The sequence below is a fragment of the Macrobrachium nipponense genome, chromosome 3 (assembly GCF_015104395.2).
Source record: "Macrobrachium nipponense isolate FS-2020 chromosome 3, ASM1510439v2, whole genome shotgun sequence".
NCBI lineage: Eukaryota > Metazoa > Arthropoda > Malacostraca > Decapoda > Palaemonidae > Macrobrachium > Macrobrachium nipponense.
The window spans coordinates 113,768,363-113,789,246 of record NC_087202.1 but is presented as its reverse complement, the minus strand read 5'-3'; the positions used below and the strand labels follow the sequence as shown (position 1 = coordinate 113,789,246).

The following is a 20,884-nucleotide window of genomic DNA, read 5'->3' as shown; positions in this document are numbered from 1 at the left end:
ATTGTTCAGTATGCTAATGATGCAATACTTGTGGGTAGTAAAGTCTCCACTCTTGAGGAACAAGGCTGCCCTCGGCCTCAGTGGAGACATGGACAAGATCAGAGAATGGTGTAGTCGGTAGGCTATAAGGCTGATATTCAGTAAAACGAAAACACTATTGTTTAACAGATCTCGTACAGATTTCCCACCCTATCCTCCCCTTTAGGTGGATAGAACTTTGTTGAATGAGTCTGAAGCTTTAACTGTTCTAGGTGTAACCTTTGACTCACGTCTCACTTTTAAAAGAAACATCTAATGAATGTTTCAGCAACTAGCGCATGGAAGTTACGTATAGTTCACAAGGCCTCATACATTTAAAACAGTGGTAAAATCAATACAAACTGTTCTCCGTTGTGGATATCTGCGTCTGCCAGAGATTTATATCTTTTAGATAAAGCTGTTCGCCGTGGTAGGTTTCTGTTTCCCAATAGTAGAAGTTATGACTTGACCGTCGACAGATGGTCTCTTGTTTGTCACTTTTTCATAAGCTGTATTTTGATAGAGATCTTTCACATTCACATCTAAGCCCTGATCCCTTTTATCTGCGCAGGGCAACCAGATTCGCTGATCAGCAGCACCAATATGCAGTAAATGTGCCTCGCTGTCGAGGCACATTTACTGCACACGGCTGGACTTTGGAACAGCCTTCCAGAGGATATCGTACAATTGGGACTTCAGAAGTTCAAGCGGAGGTGTAATACATTACTAACCTGATAATATTCTCCTTGCTTTTTGTTCACTTATTAATTAAACTTTTTTATTCTGTCTTATTTTATAATAAGTGGTGTATCTTCTTTCTGTATTTCCCTTTAACTCGTCTTATTTATAATAATAATAATAATAATAATAATAATAATAATAATTGGGAAAAACTCTATCGCGAGAGTATATATAATGTTCTAAAGGGTTCCAAAATAATGCAAAGTGTTGTGAGTCCGTGTATAATTTTTAAAACTTTACAAAAAGCTTTCGAACCCTTCCCTGGGTTCATCTTAGTCCAAATGAACAGTTAGTTACATGTACTGAGGTGAATTTAAATATAAACAAGAGTCGTTGAAGATCGTTGACACTGGTCATTAGCTCGTTTATGGACCAGGTGATGAAGAAAGAGGGCAGGCAGTCAACTCCTACCAGGTGATTTCGTCTCCCCTATCAATCTTTCTGGCTGCAATTCTGTTGGATCTCCGCAATGGTTGTTTGTATTATTGTAGACCCTTTAGGAAATAATAATAATAATAATATTTAGGTAGAAGACCCTCTTTCAAACGTTCTATTGAAGGAGATTGCTGCTTCAGCTACATTTATTTTATAGCAGTTCTTTTCTATTCTTCTTTCTATTACGGCTTTTTCAGTATTATTTAGGTTGGCGAGTAGCGCACCTATTCGATGCATATGATAAGTCAAGATGAACGAATTTTACGAAATTCATACATATTGGAATCTGGTGTACAATGTCCGTAGATTTTGCAATCTCCTTCAATAATAATAATAATAATAATAATAATAATAATAATAATAATAATAATAATAATAATAATAATACTCATTGATTTAGCAAATACCATGGGACACCAGAGTTTTGAAAGAGAAAGAAAGGAAAAATGGGATAAGTATAGACCTGAAAATAGAAATAAGAAGGATATGGGATCTCACGGTGGAAATTGTACCCATAATCATAGGAGCACTAGGCACGATCCCAAAATCCCTGGAAGGAATCTGGAAAAACTAGAGGCTGAAGTAGCGCCAGGACTCATGCAGAAGAGTGTGATCCTAGAAACGGCGCACATAGTAAGAAAAGTGATGGACTCCTAAGGAGGCAGGATGCAACCCGGAACCCCACACTATAAATACCACCCAGTCGAATTAGAGGACTGTGATAGAGCAAAAAAAATAAAAAATAAAAAAAATTAAATAATAATAATAATATAATAATAATAATAATAATAATAATAATAATAATAATAATAATAATAATAATAATAATAATAATAATAATAATAATAATAATAATAATAATAATAGTTTAACCAACTAATATATGTAAATATTTCATCACAGTTTCACTGGAAGGCAATCAGCGCCAAAAGACGAGAAAACATCTTATAACTAAAATTTCGGTTAATGCTTTTAGAATTACCAATGACACTTCAATTTTACCCAAAATTATCAGCGTATCGGTTCAATACGAAAACCCCGATATAAAGTTCTGCATTAATTTGAATAGATACGGGCTGCCATTACGCTTCCTATTGCCTGTATGTAGGGAACTGGTACTATTTTAATAGCATGCTTTGCATACGTACATATCAATTTTGCTGCTGTCCATAATGTCCGTAATGTTTTTATCTATTTTTCATTCATTTTACTCCGCCCCCCCACCCCCTCTCTCTCTCTCTCTCTCTCTCTCTCTCATACGTTATGAAACAAAGATGAGAGAGAGAGAGAGAGAGAGAGAGAGAGAGAGAGCGAAAGAGAGAGAGAGAGAGAGAGAGAGAGAGAGAGAGAGAGAGAGAGAGAGAGAGAGAGAGATGAAGCGGGTGGGAAGGCTGAGTATGTACAAATATATCAATAAGTTGATTAACGAGATATGATATATCTGGAATTGATTAATGAGTTTTTATAATATTAACTTTGGGTATATGTCCCGGTGTATGTGACAAATCTATAAATATATCTATATATATATATATCTATCGATATATATATATATATATATATATATATATATATATATATATATATATATATATATATATATATATATATATATATATATATATATATATATATATAAAATATATATATATATATATATATATATATATATATATATAAATCGAGCTACAAATGTCCTTTAATATCCAATTCGCTCCACCTCGGAATTGATTATATTTTCATATATGTTAACCTAAGGGGAACATATATTAAAATATTATAAATCCGAGGCAAAGCGAATTGGATATTAAAAGGACATTTGTTTGCTCGAGTATGTATATGAATCACGGTGATGTGATGTTTACCTATATCATTTATTTATATATATATATATATATATATATATATATATATATATATATATATATATATATATAATACTAACAATAATAGGAATCTTGGAACGACGAGAATCTCCTGACCCAATTACACTTCGAATAATTCCGTAGGCGTAAAAATCTTAGGCACTCACCAACCACTTTTTTAATGTAGTTTTATAATTCACTGTTACCCTTCTACGGCCTGGGTTAGTAGGCACAGGTGAAGGGCCTATCAAGGATCTTTTTTTTTTTTTTGCTCTCCCTCTCTCTTGGAAAACTTGTGATGTAGTAACAACTGTTTAAGTTGCACCAGAAGAAATATAGAATCAGGATTAACATGAACAGCAGAACCTAACTTGAAAATAATGTCGATGTCATTTATCTTGTCAATCAACTTCTGGCATTTCACATATCATTAACCAACTTATTACTATGTTTTTAGCTTGTATATTCTCATCCTTCTCTCTCTCTCTCTCTCTCTCTCTCTCTCTCTCTCTCTCTCTCTCTCTCTCTCTCTTGTAAAATAATGCAAGGCACTAGGATTATTTATCCAACTCCCCGACCACCACAACCCCCAACAAAAAGAAAAAAGTTTAGAGTCGATCACTACGAAATTGATATTCAACTAAAGTCATGAACATCTCTGAAATATTAACTTGCCTAAATATAACACAATCTCTCCCTTATTTTTAAATCATAAGGTCGGTCCGGTGAGAGAGAGAGAGAGAGAGAGAGAGAGAGAGAGAGAGAGAGAGAGAGAGAGAGAGAGAGAGAGAGAGGATGTAACGGCCTCGACATCCGTCAGTAAATTAACGGTTATAAAAATTGAGTAGTTTCCGGTTCTTTACTTGAGGTCGAAATTTGGCAAAGTTTATACATACAACATGATCACTTACACATAACCAAAATGTTGCTTTGTCCAGATAATCCTTTTAATGAACGATGCAATTAACCCAAAAGCATAAATATGTTTCCTAAATAAAATAAAATAGAATAAAAAATAAGAGAGAGAGAGAGAGAGAGAGAGAGAGAGAGAGAGAGAGAGAGAGAGAGACTTCTTTACTAAGATATTTTTACAACAGAGGGTTAGTCCAGGCAATACGAAATGCCAATTACTCCTGAAATCAAGGAAATGTATTCCAAAGTGCGCATATCAAACTACTTTCAATTAACTGGTATGTTTCTTAATCAAAATTCAAGGACTATCTCCCCCCTTTATCAGCCAATCTCTCTCTCTCTCTCTCTCTCTCTCTCTCTCTCTCTCTCTCTCTCTCTCTCTCTCTCTCTCTCTCAGTCTCAAAGTCCTTTTGATATTTTCCACCAAGATAAGTACGGAAAAGTGTGTTTGGATTACCGAATGATGGCAATTGTATGAAGGTCTGTATAAAAGTCCCTTGATACCGTAACAAATATCGTGGGAAATTATCGTAAGAGGGAATTCAGCTACAAAACATGAATGGAAGAAACCATTTTATCTGCAACCAAAGACACATCAACCGTGCATTTGATGTCTAGGCCAGTCCCTTACGACGCTCCTGATTGGCAGTTGATAAGCCAATGACAGGGCTGGAAACTCAGTCTCTCTCGAGAGCTCACATGGGTAGGATCTATGTTCCACCTCTCCTGAGGGATATGTCTTTCAAAAGTATCCTTCAGGAGAGGTGGAATATACATCCTGCCTATGTGAACTCGAGAGAGAGACTGAGAGTTTCCAGTCCTGTCATTGGCTTATCAATAGCCAATCAGGAGCGTCGTAAGGGACTGGCCTAGACATCAAATGAACGGTTGATGTGAATCTGCTATTGCAAGAAAATATTGAGACTATTTCAACCAAGTAATGCCTCGAAAATTTTAGCAAGAGTGTCACTTTACGAAGGCGTGTGTTTCCATCTGAATTGGTCAGTTAAAGGTGGAAAGTTTTCGTAAAGAAACGGTCAGCTGGAAGATAGTGAGAACTTTTCCCGTCGTTTTTATCAGATATTCCAAAGCGTTCTCTCCTTTTTGGGGGAACTTATGGAGTCTTGTAATACAGCACAACACAGAATTTATGTATACACGTTTTCAAAGGCTAACGACAGAGAAAGCTTATCAAGACTTAACGTTTGAAAAAAGCGACTTATTCTGAGAAATGAAATCTTCGGTAGTTTCTAAGCGGGTGTTCGGCTATTACGCAAACCTTATCAGGCTAAATTCAGTTTGGTGTTACCAGAAATAGGTCACAATCAGTCCTAAACCACTGACGAAGTGAATTCATTCTCTACTTAATGCGGATTATTTTCTAATCATAAAGTTATTCCAAAATTAATCACCTAACGATTGCTAAACTGAATAAAATGCCCAGTTATCCTTGAAAATCTTTTTGAATATTAGGCTAAAAGTCTATCTTTTAGTATTGACAGATGACTATATTGTGAAAGCTTTCAGTTAAAACTGTATTTAAAGTTTTGGAATAATGAAGATGAATACAAGAACATTAATCTCCACTTCCATTTAAAAAAATCTTTAAAAAAGCATTTTATACTTCTGAAAAAAAAACAGCATACTTACAATTCATATATAAATATACAAGCAACTGATATAGCCTATATCAAATTTGTCTATAAAACTAAAAGCAAAACTAATAACCCACAACCGAAATGCAAACTGCACTAAACGTGAGGTTATCTTAAGACCCTCTACTTCTCCAAATAATCTCTTTGCCATTAGTTAAATTATTAATGAGATGCAATCTCACGAAACAGGGGTTCATCATGAAGTAGATTTCCTTCCAATTTCGAATGAGAATTGGATTACAAATCTACATGGAGATGACCTCAAGAAGACGATGGCTGCTTTTCGGGAAGAGTTGTAGAACAAAGCCTAATAAGGTGGGATAAAGTTATCTAACTACTGGAGGGAGCGAGAGGCACTGCTTCCATCAATATCATTTCAAATAAACACCAAAATCAGAAACTGCCGATATGCTGCTTAGAATTTCGGAAGGGAAACATAATTTAATCATTCGATGATTTTTTGATCATACTTTTACCCATTTTCATTTACCCTTAACATTTATTTTTTTGTATAAGTTTAAATACAGATGGACAGACTGACTAACAACATTTGCAAATGTAAATTTATCAGAATGCATCTATAACAAACCTGTAATATATTGCAGGCCACTAGGATTATTTATCCAATTTCCCGACCACCCCAGTCCTCCAACAAAAAGAAAAAAGTTTAGGGTCAATCATTCCGAAATTAATATTCAACTAAAGTCATAGTCACCTCTGAAATATTAACTTGCCAAAATATAATACAATCTCTCCCTTATTTCTAAATAGCAAAGTCAGTCCGGGGAGAGAGAGACGAGAGAGAGAGAGAGAGAGAGAGAGAGAGAGAGAGAGAGAGAGAGTCAGTATCCCATGTAGACACACAGACGAATATACATAAACAAACATTTCGATAAACAGAAACTTTAATACGTATGCATGCATGCAAAGCATGCTAACGATAAAACAATAAAAAAAAGAAATAAAAAGTCCCCGTTGCCACATATATGCAACAGCGAGCACAATAACCGTCCGCGTCAATTCAAACTCATTCGGAATTTTATATCAATGTTGACGAATAGAATCGAATCACCAGTAATATGTTTTAGAACAGGAAGTGATATTAGCGTATAGATGACATTTCACCGATAAGTTTGGAGGTATAGCTGTTTACAAGGTAAATACCTTGGCCTTGGCTTGTTTTTTTTTTTAAAAGGTCGGTTAAGCAGGTGATTCGTCGTCTCATTCGATTAATGTTCCACTTTGTTAACGTTCCATCGGTTAACGTCACTCTCGTCAAAGTCCCACACGGTTAATTACACGTCCATTGATGTTTCACTCGTTTTACGTCCTATACGGTTAATAGACCAACAATGAATGTATCACTCGGTTAATGTTTCACTCGATTAAAGTCGCACTCAGTTAATGTCCCACTCCGATCAATGTTCTACTCAATCGGTATCCCATTGATTAATATCCCACTCACTTAATTTTCCATTGATTAATATCCCACTCAGTTGATGTTCCATTGATTAACATCCCACTCAGTTAATGTTCCATGGATTGACATCCCACTCAGTTAATGTTCCATTGATTAATATCCCACTCAGTTAATGTTCCATTGATTAATATCCCACTCAGTTAATGTTCCATTGATTAACATCCCACTCAGTTAATGTTCCATTGAATTTTAACCATTGACACACCACATTCCACCGTTAATGTTCCCATTGATTAATATCTCCACTCAGTTAATGTTTCCGATTGAGTTAACATCCACTCAGTTAATTGTTTCCTTGAATTAATATCCCACTATCCCCTCAGTTAATGTTCCATTGGATTTAACATCCCACCTCATTAAATGTTCCAATTTTGATTAATATCCCACTTAAATTAATGGTTCCATTGAATTAATATCCCAATTCCAGTTAATGTTCCATTGATGAATTATCCGAAATGCCCAGGTTATGTTCCTTGATTAATAATCCCACTCAGTTAATGTTTCCAATTGATTTAAATCTCCCCGCCTCAAGTTAATGTTTACCATTTGATTTAAATATCCACTTCTAGTTAATGTTCCTTGATTAAATCCAATGCAGTTAATGTTCCATTGATTAATATCCCAATTCAGTTTAATGTTCCCATTGATTAATACCCACTCAGTTTACCTGTTTTCCTTGTTAATATCCCACTCAGTTAATGTTCCATTGATTAATACTCTCCCACTCAGTTTAAACTGTTTCCATTATTGATTAATATCCAATTTCCAGTTAACATGTTTACCTCATTGATTAATGATTGCCAACTTCAGTTAATGTTCCTGCTTAACATTCCCACTCATTTAATGTTCCATTGAATTATATCCCACTTCAGTTTAATGTTTCCATTAGATTTTAATATCCCACTCAGTTTGAAAAATGTTCCATTGAATTAACTATTCCCACTCAGTTAATGTTCCATTGATTAATACCCCACTTCATTTAATGTTGCCCATTTGATTAATAATTCCCACTCAGTTTAATGATTGTTCCATTGATTAATCTCCCACTCCACTTAAGTTTCCATTGGATTAACCCATAGACTTCACTAATGTTCCATTGATTAACCCACATCCCAGTTCAACTTAATGAATTGTTCCATTGATTAATTACCATCCCCACTGCCAGTTTAATGGTTCCACTTGATTAACATTCCCAACTCCCACTTTAATTTTCCATTTGATTAACTCCCACTCACTTAATGCTTCCCATTCCTTGATTAATATCCCACTCACTTTAATGTTCCATTGATTAATATCCCACTCACTTTAATGTTCCACACTTGATTAATATCCCACTCACTTAATGGTTTCCAACTGATTAACCATTCCCCACTCACTTAATGTTTCCATTTAATTAACACCCAATTTCCCCCCCCCCCCCACTCACTTTTAATTGTTCCATTGATTAACATCCCACTCCCACTTAATGTTCCATTGATTAACATTAACCCACTCACTTATGTTTCCATTGAATTAACCAATCCCACTCTCTTAATGTTCCATTGATTAATATCCCACTCAGTTAATGTTCCATTGATTAATATCCCATTCAGTTAATGTTCCATTGATTAATATCCCACTCAGTTAATGTTCCATTGATTAATATCCAATTCAGTTAATGTTCCATTGATTAATATCCCATTCAGTTAATGTTCCATTGATTAATATCCCACTCAGTTAATGTTCCACTTCCCAATCCTCTTAAGTTTCCTTGATTAACCAGCCCACTCAGTTAATGTTCCATTGATTAATATCCCACTCAGTTAATGTTCCATTCATTAATTTAATCCCTCCACTCGCTTAATGTCCAGTTCTTCATTAAAACCATCCCACTCAGTTTAATGTTCCATTGATTAATATCCCATTCGTTAATGTTCATTATTAATATCCAAACTCGTTAATGTTCCATTGATTAATATCCCAAACTCTCTTAATGTTCCATTGATTAACTCCCATCCCGTTAATGTCCATTGAATTAATACCGCTTCCAGTTAATGTTCCATTGAATAATATCCAACATAATTGTTCATTGATTAATTAATTAAATCCCATGTTCCGATTACTGTTCCATTGATTAATATCCCACTCAGTTAATGTTCCATTGATTAATATCCCATTCAGTTAATGTTCCATTGATTAATATCCCACTCAGTTAATGTTCCATTGATTAATATCCCATTCAGTTATTTCAATGATTAAACCATCCCAACTCGTTAATGTTTCCATTGATTAACCCATCCCATCAGTTAATGTTCCATTGATTAATTACTTCAGTTAATGTTCCATGATTAATATCCCCAAACTAGTTAATCCATTGATTAAAATCCCACTCTCTTAATGTTCCACTTGTTAAACCATTCCCACTAGTAATGTTTCCCATTGATTAATATCCCATTCAGTTAATGTTCCATTGATTAAATCCACCCTCAGTTTAAATGTTCCCATTGATTAATATCACTATGTTCATTGATTTGACATCCCACTTGTTAAGTTCCATTGGGATGTTAATAATTTTCCGCACCTTGCAGGTTAATATACCAGAATCCCCTTATAATTCCCATTCAGAATTAATGTTCCGTTGATTGATATCCACTCACCCTTAATGTTCCAGTTGATTAATATCCCACTTTCAGTTAATGTTCCAGTTGCTTAACTATCCCACTTCAGCCCTTAACTGCCTTCCATTGATTAATTATGGCCAACTCAGTTAATGTTGTTCCCACTCATTAATATCCCACATTCAAGTAATAGCCCATTGATTGATATCCTACTCAGTTAATGTCCCACACGGTTAATTTCTCATCGATTAGTGTCTCAATCGATTAATGTCCTGCCTGATTAATGTCCTACTCAGTTAATAACCCACTGATTAATATCCCACCCAGTTCATATTCCACCCGGTTAGAGTCCTTATTGGTTAATGTCCCACTTGGTAAATTCATCCCTCCCCTCCTCCACAGCCTCCCCCCCCCCACCCCCAACCCTCTTTGCTTTAAATGAAAAATCAGTCGCTCACTAATCACTTCGGTTGAAATTTCTGTAACTTTTATATCTCATTCTACACTGCATCCAACCATTAAATTGAAAAATACAATAACATATTTCGAGTTCAGGAGAGAAAGTTTCACCGTAATGAAGCCTTCAACTTGATGAAGGTGGGAAGATTTATCATTAGATTCTTATCCCTCAATGTCACCAAGCACAGGAAAGTAAGTGGCGTTATCTGATTCCTATTTGTCTTTTAACCGAGTCTTTGACATTCGGGGCGTCTTGTCAGGTCCTTCTTTTATCACTGCCATCGGTTTTGTCAAATTTACTTGGTAAGTCACTTGTCTTTGAAATAGGAAATATAAATTCTGTCAAATCTACTTTCATTTTGAGTTCGTTACACTTGCAAGTAAAACAATATAATACATAGAACTCACTTAATAAAAAAAATAATTAAAAAAAAACTTTTGATATATATATATAATATATATATATTATATATATATATATATATATATATATATGTATATATATATATTATACATATATATATATATATATATATATATATATATATAATAATATATATATATATATATGTTTAACCGACGGGGAATTTTTTAGTCGATAAGAAATTTGTCGGCTCCCGGCCGCGAACCTCCGAGGTAGAGCGAATTAGATATTAAAGGACATTTGTAGCTCGATGTATGTATTTATGAAATACGGTAATGTGATATGACTCATGTATATATATATATATATATATATATAATATATATATATATATATATATATATATATATATTTGAATATTTGAATTGAATTACACCACCGTGATTTATACACAACCATTAAGCTACAAATGCCGTTGAATATTCAATTCACGATACTTCAGGAATGTCACCGAAGGGGAATTATAGTGCAGGAGTTTTTCGAAGAAGAAAACAAATGGAACACGAACAAATATTATTGCGACAGACAGACAGACAGACAGACAGACAGACAGACGCACCGTTATGTAACTAAACAAAATATGATAAGGGCAAAACTATAGTCACTATTCCCCATACAGACCATAACAAGCGAAGTTTAGATTCAATCTAAAATTTACGATCCGTGTTTGCCTAGAGAATCGAATCATCAGCATTAATAAAGTATTCTGGCGGAATAGTAACAGTCAACGGCGGATCTACAAATCTTTCATTGGGGGAACACTTGGGTATTATCATACGTAACATGTACACACAAACGGTACATATATATCAGTAGTTATATAGTATGCACACATACATACCTATATATATATATATATATATATATATATATATATATATATATATATATATTATGTATATATATTAGTACGACATAGTGTTGTTGTTGAAATAATCACTAACTAAGCAAATATTTACATACTAATCATTATTTATTGAAACAAAACAATGTTCTCTTATTTATATGCATATGAGGGGGCACGAGACCAGGTGACCTCCCATAAATCCGCCACTGGTAACAGTCCCTTCTCTCAACTCGAATGCCTGCGTTCGATCTACTTACTGGGGTCATTTAGGAACAGCTTGAGCCGGTTACTCAAAGATACCGGATACTTCTGTTCAAGGTCTAGAGAATACGTATTCTCTAGACCTTGCTTCTGTTGGTCTTGGAATTGAATTATGAACCTGATTTAAATCAGCTGTTGTGGATTACAGACGATGAAGAAGAGAGATAAAGACCATGGTGAAAAATAAAGGCCAAAAATCGTCAATATAATAAAAATCATTATTATAGAAAGGAAAGGTCTCGACGAGGTAGGCCTAACCCGTAAACACATTCCCAGGATGAAACCATTCCTAAGATATTTCATCAAACACTTCCCTCTCTTATGGGTTCCTTTGTGTTACTGTTTATGTTAAGCCTTTATTACTCTCAGGGTAACGGCTCTTCTCACTGAATGGAGTCATTCTGTCTGACTGAAAGAGAAAAGGGAAGTATAACCGCCATATAAAGCGAGCAAAGGTTCCTCGGGTATGAAGAGAGAAGACATCAATGAAGCTTTAGTCAAAACAAGGGAAATTCTCAAGTTCTTGTCAAGGGAAAACTCGGCTATAAGACTCGGATCGGGAGAAAACTGCTCCTCGGCAGCGGAAGGCTTTTTAGAGCTAATGTCGGGCGATAACGACGGAATATTGCTGTTATAATAACCGAGCAAAGCCTCTGGAAGTTTGGCGATAAATATCAGCAACTTAAGGTGGCGCGTGTTTGCGCTCGAATGGACTAATTAAAGCAACATGTTTTCCCCCATAGATTCTGATGGACAGATAAATTAGAGGTGGAAATTATTCTATGTTTTGAACGGTAGTCAAATTCCCTTATTATTAGGGAAGCTCCCCGTAGATCGAAATACATAAAAAATTTCCAGATTTATTCTTATAAGCAATAAACGGCAAATTGCATAACTGCTGGAGAGAGAGAGAGAGAGAGAGAGAGAGAGAGAGAGAGAGAGAGTTCAGAATGCAAGGAATAATTAAACAAATAAAAAAAGGAAAACTTTACGTAGACTCATTTCAGAGTTAAACGTCTGGGAGAAACAGTTTATTCGTACCAATTTGAACTTAATGGGTTTTTAAGCTCATGGTCTGAGATTTGAGGCGGAAGAGCGCTTATAAAGTCTTCGGCAGTCTTTTTATGCCTTTTGTGCTTTCACTGCGTGAAGCGTGCTATCTCAAAAGCACAAGGTTAAAAAGACAAAACGAAGAACATTTTTACTGTAATTTTTTATTAATTCCTTAAACATATGAAAGGATACAACAGTATTTAGTATTCTGACTTTAAGAAAAAATCTAAAACTTTTAAAGCTCTTACTCTGGTTACCATGGAAGTAAGATGGGAATCAGAAGCAATTGTGGGTTATATTATATCATAAATTTACCCGTTTTGAGGATTTCTTATCAAACTTATTTTTTTCAGGAACTTACGATTTCTGAGAAGAGAAATGATGACAACTTACCGGTTCGAAAATCATTTGAGAACAAATTCATTTTATCTTTGAACATGTCAGCTGACTGAATAAATTAGAGAATTTATTTTCTTTGTATTTGTTAGCAAAATGTCTGGATGTCTGCAAAGAAAGTCTAAATTTCACCGGCACGAAATATCAAGGCATCCTTTTCATCTGCTAATATTAGAGCTGATTTGATTCTTAATTTGACTAGAATTTTTTAATGTGTTGTTGTAAATATGAGTGTTTCATTTCATTTATTTGCGACTTCCTAAATGGAAAATGATAGAAAAAAAATGAAAATAAAACAAGACGAGCGGGACTCCTTATGTAAATTCTGTTCGTTAATGGCCTTTATTCTTTGCCTTTTTTAGAACCTGGTCAGAATTAAATAAGGATTAAGATATTCCAAATGCATAAGGTCCTTATATTCAAGCTATGAACAATCTTCAAGGCAGAAGTCCTTCGGAAAAATCATTTGGAAAAACACATAAGTACTGAAAGCTTCTTTACACCGTAGGTGTGACAAAATCATGAAAACGTAGTCATAGAATTTCCTATTAGTGCTCAGCACTATTTGTCAAATGTAGAACCTTACAGCGCACAAATTCTAGTTCGTCGTAATTACGTGCTTTCAATTAACATTTCACTGTCTATTTCGAGTCATAATATGAGCTCTTAGTAACTAATACTTTCAGTTTCATGAAATGAAAATGTTAAAGGGAAGAATGGCCCCGATAGCTTCTTTCATACCCACCTAACAGCAACAATATTCTGACGAAACGACTTCGTACATCATGTTGAAATTGAAGTAAATACAGACACTGATATTTATGAGGATGAATAAAATAGGCGTGAAAATTTTCCCCTCACATCTTACTGATTACGAATAGCATGTACAAATATATTGTAAAAACTGAAGTGACACCTCTCTCTCTCTCTCTCTCTCTCTCTCTCTCTCTCTCTCTCTCTCTCTCTCTCTCTCTCTCTCTTAGTTTAGTTTCTAAGGTGCAGAGACCAGCAATATCTGCAACGCAATTTTCTGAATAAACAAAACCTTAAGTTCTGTACACTTTAGGTCTAAATATAATTCATCTGCAATACGTCTGAATCCAAGAACCATATTAGGGTAGATTCCAGCTTGTTCTGAATGGAGAAACGACGTTAATGAACAAGATCTGGGTAATGCCTGAAATGTTCTTTGTGGCCACAACAACTAAGTCTCTCCTTCTATTCTCATAAAACAAAGAACTAATAGTTCAGAAAGAGAGAGATTACAAGGCATGGAAGATTTAAGACGATGAACAGACTCTCAATTTCGTAATTTTCAATTGGTTGCTGATGGAGAGACAGAGATCCAATAACATATCTGAGGAAGTTTAAAGATTATCCAAGAACACACAAACATCGATATCTAAGTGTAAGGAATAACATGAGCTTTTAAGGTTGGTAGCAGGTGAAAAAAACGGACATCAATAAAACAGCAGAAAAAAATAATTCACTGCAACTTCAACGTCACAGGCAACAAAGCAGTGTTATAAAAGAAATACTGAAATCTTCTCACAAAGGATATGTGTAGTATTTACCACTGTTGAATGAAATGACTATTGAAAGCTTTAGAAAACTTTACACAAAGGATACAACATTAATAGAATAGTTAGACTACCAGACAAAGAAAAATACTCACCTCCGCAGAAGCTGCCAAACAACTTTAGATATTTCAAAATGATATCATTTCGACAGGATAAGAATGATGAAAAAAAAGGCTGACCCTTACTCTGACATCAGAATGAATGACTCATGTTTGTGTTCATTCGACGTTGCAAGAAAGAAGATAAACGACAGTTTAATAATACACTTACCCAATTTAATGTCAGTGATGGAATAAGCCACAACAAAAAGAGAGCAGCTTTTACGAGAGAGATGCGAGTGCGGAAACACTTTTAATTAAAGAAAGGAAAAATGTTAGGTTTTAAAATGTTGCACAAATACTTAATATACACGTATTACATTTGTGTCCATCTATTAGAGCAACACAGATGGCGCGCATAAGGCCAGAAAACATGTTGAAACTAAAAACGAAAATTTTTTTGCTTACTGTTTTATACATTCTGTGTTGGAAGGATGGGGTTGCCTTTCACACAAGTGCCTCAGTCATCAGCGGTGAACAGCTTCAAAGACCGTACTTTTATCAGAATGGAGAGAGAGAGAGAGAGAGAGAGAGAGAGAGAGAGAGAGAGAGAGAGAGAGAGAGAGAGGATACAACTTTTCCAGGATGTGCGTGAGTATTAATGGAACTGTGGTTTTTTCCCACTTCCAGTGGAAATGCACGCAAGATTTCTTCGGTGCTAAAGTCTTGTGTATAACAAAGCAAGACGTTTAAGAGAAAAAAAAAAATGGTACGCTCACGCGTATGTACACACACACACACACACATACATATTCACGAATGAATCTCATCACATCACCGTGATTCATGTACAAGCATTAAGCTACAAATGTCCTTTTATATCCAATTCGTTCTACCTCGGCAATGATATATTTTCGTATATGTTAACGGAAAGGAAATTTTTTAGTTGACGATTTGGTGTCAATGTAGTCCTGATTTCTTGTCTTCCGTGGTTCGAGCCCACGAGACGACGAACTTATTATCAGCTAAAAAATTTCCCTTCGGTTAACATATACGAAAATATATTATTGCAGAGGTAGAACGAATTGGATATTAAAGGACATTTGTAGCTTAATTCTTATAAATTATATATATATATATATATATATATATATATATATATATATATATATTATATATATATGTATATATATATATATATATATATATATATATATATATATATATATATATATAATATATAGTATATGGATAAGCTATGCCATGACAAACGTTTCCTAAAAGTATTCAAACATCGAATAGTTAAGAAGACTTTGTGGTTACTATAATTGCACACGTGTCCGGTGAAAAGTGACCAATTAGATACACACACACACACATATATACATATATATATATATATATATTATATATATAGATATATATATATATATATATATATATATATATACATATATATATATATATATATATATATATATATATAGTATATATGTATATATATATGATTATAACTGATAAGGTGTTCCAACCTCCCAGGTGCCAAATCGTTTATCAATTGTAATTCCCATCGGTGATATTCCCGAGATAGAGAAAACTGGATATCAAGTGATATTCGAAGTTCAATGTTTATTTATTTATTTATATGTTTTATTTTATATGGTATCTATTACATATGTAATATTTATTATACAATACATACGATACATAATACGAATATGCATATGTATGTATGTATGTATGTATGGTATTTTGTATGTATTTGGTTGTTTATTTATTGTATGTATGGGTCTGTTATAACCAGGAAATATTTCTCCATATAGTTTTATTTTTACTTATTTGCTTGACATACTAAGAATAGTATGAACAGTAGATTTCAAATGATCTAACAGTACATTTGGAAATTGTATATATTGCAAATCATTTTGTCCAGTAAGAAAGATCTGCCAGATATTATGGTAAAAAGTATTTTTATCTTGCTGTCATTTTCTTTTCTCTTTACTTTCCTTTTTCCCGATAAATCACATTAAGAGAAGAAGGCGCCAAAGGCATATGAAACAAGCATTAATGATCTCCCAAATATAAACTGAAGCATTGTGCTTGAAGACACATCAAGCTTAAATTTCTCCGAATATCCCACTCCTAGAGATAATTGAGCAATCAGTGTCTCCTCGACTAGACTAATAAGTCTTTAAGACATCCTAATCCTTCTCTCTCTCTCTCTCTCTCTCTCTCTCTCTCTCTCCTCTCTCTCCAATTTTATATTAATAAATAATTATTCTCTCTCTCTCTCTCTCTCTCTCTCTCTCTCTCTCTCTCTCTCTCTCTCTCTCTCTCTCTCTCAGCAATAGAGTATATGTTTCAAGAAGATACTGACATTTTATGTATATGTGAAACATGGCTTGACCCCTCATTAGATGATAAATTTATTAAGATTCTCAAACATAACATTGTCAGATGTGATGCTGGACGAGGCTCAGGAGTGTGTATGTACATTCGTGAAAATCTGAAATTCTCAAAATTAGATAATACTGACACGGAAGAAAAGAATGCACAGAAACTGGTGCGATACATAAAGTGGCAGTTCAAATACAGGAACAAGGAAACGGTGCTGCACCTCTACACATTAATAGTTAGACCGCATCTTGAATATGCAGTACAGTTTTGGTCACCAACACTAAAAATGGACATAAATAGATTAGAATTTGTACAAGCAAGAGTCAAAGTTAATTCCATCCATCAGGCAAATAGGTTACCAAAGACGGCTAGAAAGCCTGAACATGTATGAATTAGAAACACGACGATTGTGAGGACAACTGGTAGAAATATTCAAAATACTGAAAGGCATAACAAAATTAGACAGTAACCTATTTACGTTAAACGAAAATCAGAAAAGAAATAATGGATGGAAGCTAGAACTGAAGAGATACAACACACCTCATTGCGGAAAAAACTTCACATACAAGATATGTGGCCTATGGAAAAAAAACTGCAACCAGAAGTTCTAAACAGCAACGGTGTGGAAGAGTTTAAAAGAAAGCTAGCTATAATCATTAGGGCACTGGGAATGCACAGTAAAACCTGCTCCAAGAGATAAGTGAGTACACGATGTCTCCTGGGATGGAATAAAATGTCCTTGAGACATCCTAATCCTTGTAACTCCTTGTAACTTTTTTTTTCTCTCTCTCTTTCTCTCTCTCCACAAAAATGATATATATATATACACACACAACACACACACACACACACACACATATATATATATATATATATATATATATATATATATATATATATATATATATATATATATATATATATATATATATACATACTTAACTGAGTGGGATATTAATCAATAGAACATTAACTGAGTGGGATGTTAATCAATGGGATATTGATTGAGTGGGATATTAATCAATGGAACATTAACTGAATGGGATTTTATATACATAGTATATTATATATATATATATATATATAGTATATATAGATATATATTACTATATATATAACGAAAATAGTGCCGTTAACTCTTGAAGACATAGTAATAATTCATTTAAAACTCTGAGTAACTTGGCTTGTCTTAGTCTTAGTTGAGTCCTCTTTCTTCCTCCAAATCAAACAAGTTGGCGTCTGAATAAAAAGAAAAAAAAACTATGAAAATAATACTCGTTTTCCCAAGTACCAGTCTATTAAAGATTCCAACAGAACGTCAGTAAACTTGCAGCATCGCCAAACTTCTCGAGGTTGTAATAATCCTAATGCTCCTTTGTTATTAACCGGCATGAGCTTACGAAGTCTCTGTTTATTGAACAATCTTCCTTTCCGTTCGTGTTTTGTAGGCGACTTCTTAAAGGGAATATAATGCAAATCCTTTTTTATGACTTCGTTTGCTCTTCAATCAACTCTTCTTTTCGCACCATTAATCTGCGGTTTGTGAAAGGTTTTTGCAAACAAGACTTAAAAGCTGGAAATATGATTAGATGAGACACTTTCCATGCTAGCAAAACAATCTCCATTGAATTAATTACTTTTACGCTGGTAAATTCTAAACAGTCTTCATAAGTGTAAAAGTTATTCCTGTACTTCGAGAATGATGAATTTCAGTTCGTCTAACGAATCGGGAAATTCGAGAATACTGTCCAGCTATTTGGTTTTAGTCACAAGTGACTTCGTTTTAAATTAATGAATGCCCAGTGTATGCATGCATATGTTTAACCTATAGTACATTAAAACAAAGATATAATATATATATATATATATATATATATATATATATGATATATATATATATATATATATATATACACATACATACATACATACATACATACATACATACATATATATATACATACATATATAAAACCCCTAATTAAATTTTTGATTGAACAATTAGACAAATGTCTTAATTATTCTAGATCCTCCGACGAACGAGGGCGGTGACAGATAATTCTCTCATTACTATGACCCTTACCAGTCACTTCCCTTAACCGTCTATAAGCGAGGAAATGGCAGCGCCGCTAAAAAAAAAAAAAAAAAAAAAAAAAATCTGTGAAATCTACCAAATTATTACTCTTTTTCCTACAAAGTTTAAACGGGTTTAAGAAAATATGGCGGCAGTGCTAATCACCTTCGAGTCTCAACCTTTTGTAGCCAGAGTATAGTCGATGTCCGTAAGGTAGATAAAATTGACAAAGAATGAAAACCAAAGGAAATCTGTTCAGTAAGCAACGTCCATCTATGATGACTCCCATAACACAAATTGATTTGGATTAAAATTAATCCCGGACGGATTAGTCTTTGCTTAACGATCCTTCTTCCCCTAACAAAGCAGCCATCTTCCTGAAGATGGAAACTCGTTCGAGATTCTCTAATCAAATTCTCATATGGAATGAGAGGATGGAGCAAATCCACTTGATAATAACTTTAATCCCCATTTTCGTCGGGGGGGGGGGGGGGGGGGGGGGGGTGCGGGAACCTATCTAATCCATGTCTAATTGTCAACTGGTACGAGAGATTACCATGAGAGGGAAAAGTTGGCGATGATTATAGCAACCTTTTTTCCACTCATTAATTCCTCCCTTTCCTCTTTTGTCTCTCATTTTTAATTGTAGCTTCCTTTGCATAATGAATGAATGTCGTTTTCCAGTCACTATTTTCCTCTTCACTCTCTTAGCTTTCTATACCAGATCAAAAATAGCATAAAGTCGTTTTAAAACGTCTTTTCTTTAATAACAATTAGCATCGAAGTCATTCTTCAACTGTGTTTTAATTGTCAGATTAATTATTAGACTAATATTAATCTTCTTGATTTCATCTAATACTTTAAGACTCATTACATCAGGAGACTTAAATCCTTTTGTTTTCGTGCCATGATATTTCTACCCGTTGCAGTCATTCCTATTACCATAGGATAATTATAAACAGATTAAGACAATTTCGTTCACGGAAATGAGAATTAGTTACGAAGTGGATTTTCTCCATCTCACGCTATTTCAGACTGTCACCAGGAACCTTGAATTGATTTGGATTTTGCGAAAAAGTTTCTGTATTGGGGCTAGGATTGTAAAAGTGTCATCTGGGAAGATAACTGATGTTTATTGAAATGATTTCATGTTTTGTCTCTTCAGTCATACTTTCTTATTTTCTTTAGCATATCCTAGATATTATTTAGTGTACCGAAAAACTGTCTGTTTCATTTTTCCCTATTCTCAGGTAGTCACTGATGTATCTAATGGAAGTTTCAGACTTCAGTTTTTCTGTTGAAACCCGAGAATCAGCCAACGCCGATGAAGAATGCACAGAATTTCATACTGTAAGAGTAAGAACATCTGTGAAATGTTAAAAACAAGATTGTTATAAATAATGATCATTATTTTCATATTTCATATTTCGGCATGCTTTTAGTTCAGATTAGAATATAATTTTCGGCTTCAGAAAGTTCACTTTACAAGAGCAGTTCCCTATAATCCGAATTTGTATCGATTTAATCTCTCTTTTAAACGCTAATGGTTAAAATTCCCCTAAATATTTCTATATTGTGATTTGAAGCAAAAATAACCCAAAATAACCAAATGCCTTGTCTTCGTATCATTAATACTACTGCTAAATATGATT

The 20,884-nt window shown here is 34.1% G+C and overlaps 1 pseudogene; it reads right to left on the bottom strand.

Annotated features, from left to right (window-relative positions):
* Positions 1 to 3,460: 3,460 nt before the first annotated feature.
* Positions 3,461 to 20,884, bottom strand: part of LOC135222475 (RNA-binding protein 25-like) — a 99,420-nt pseudogene continuing 81,996 nt past the window's right edge.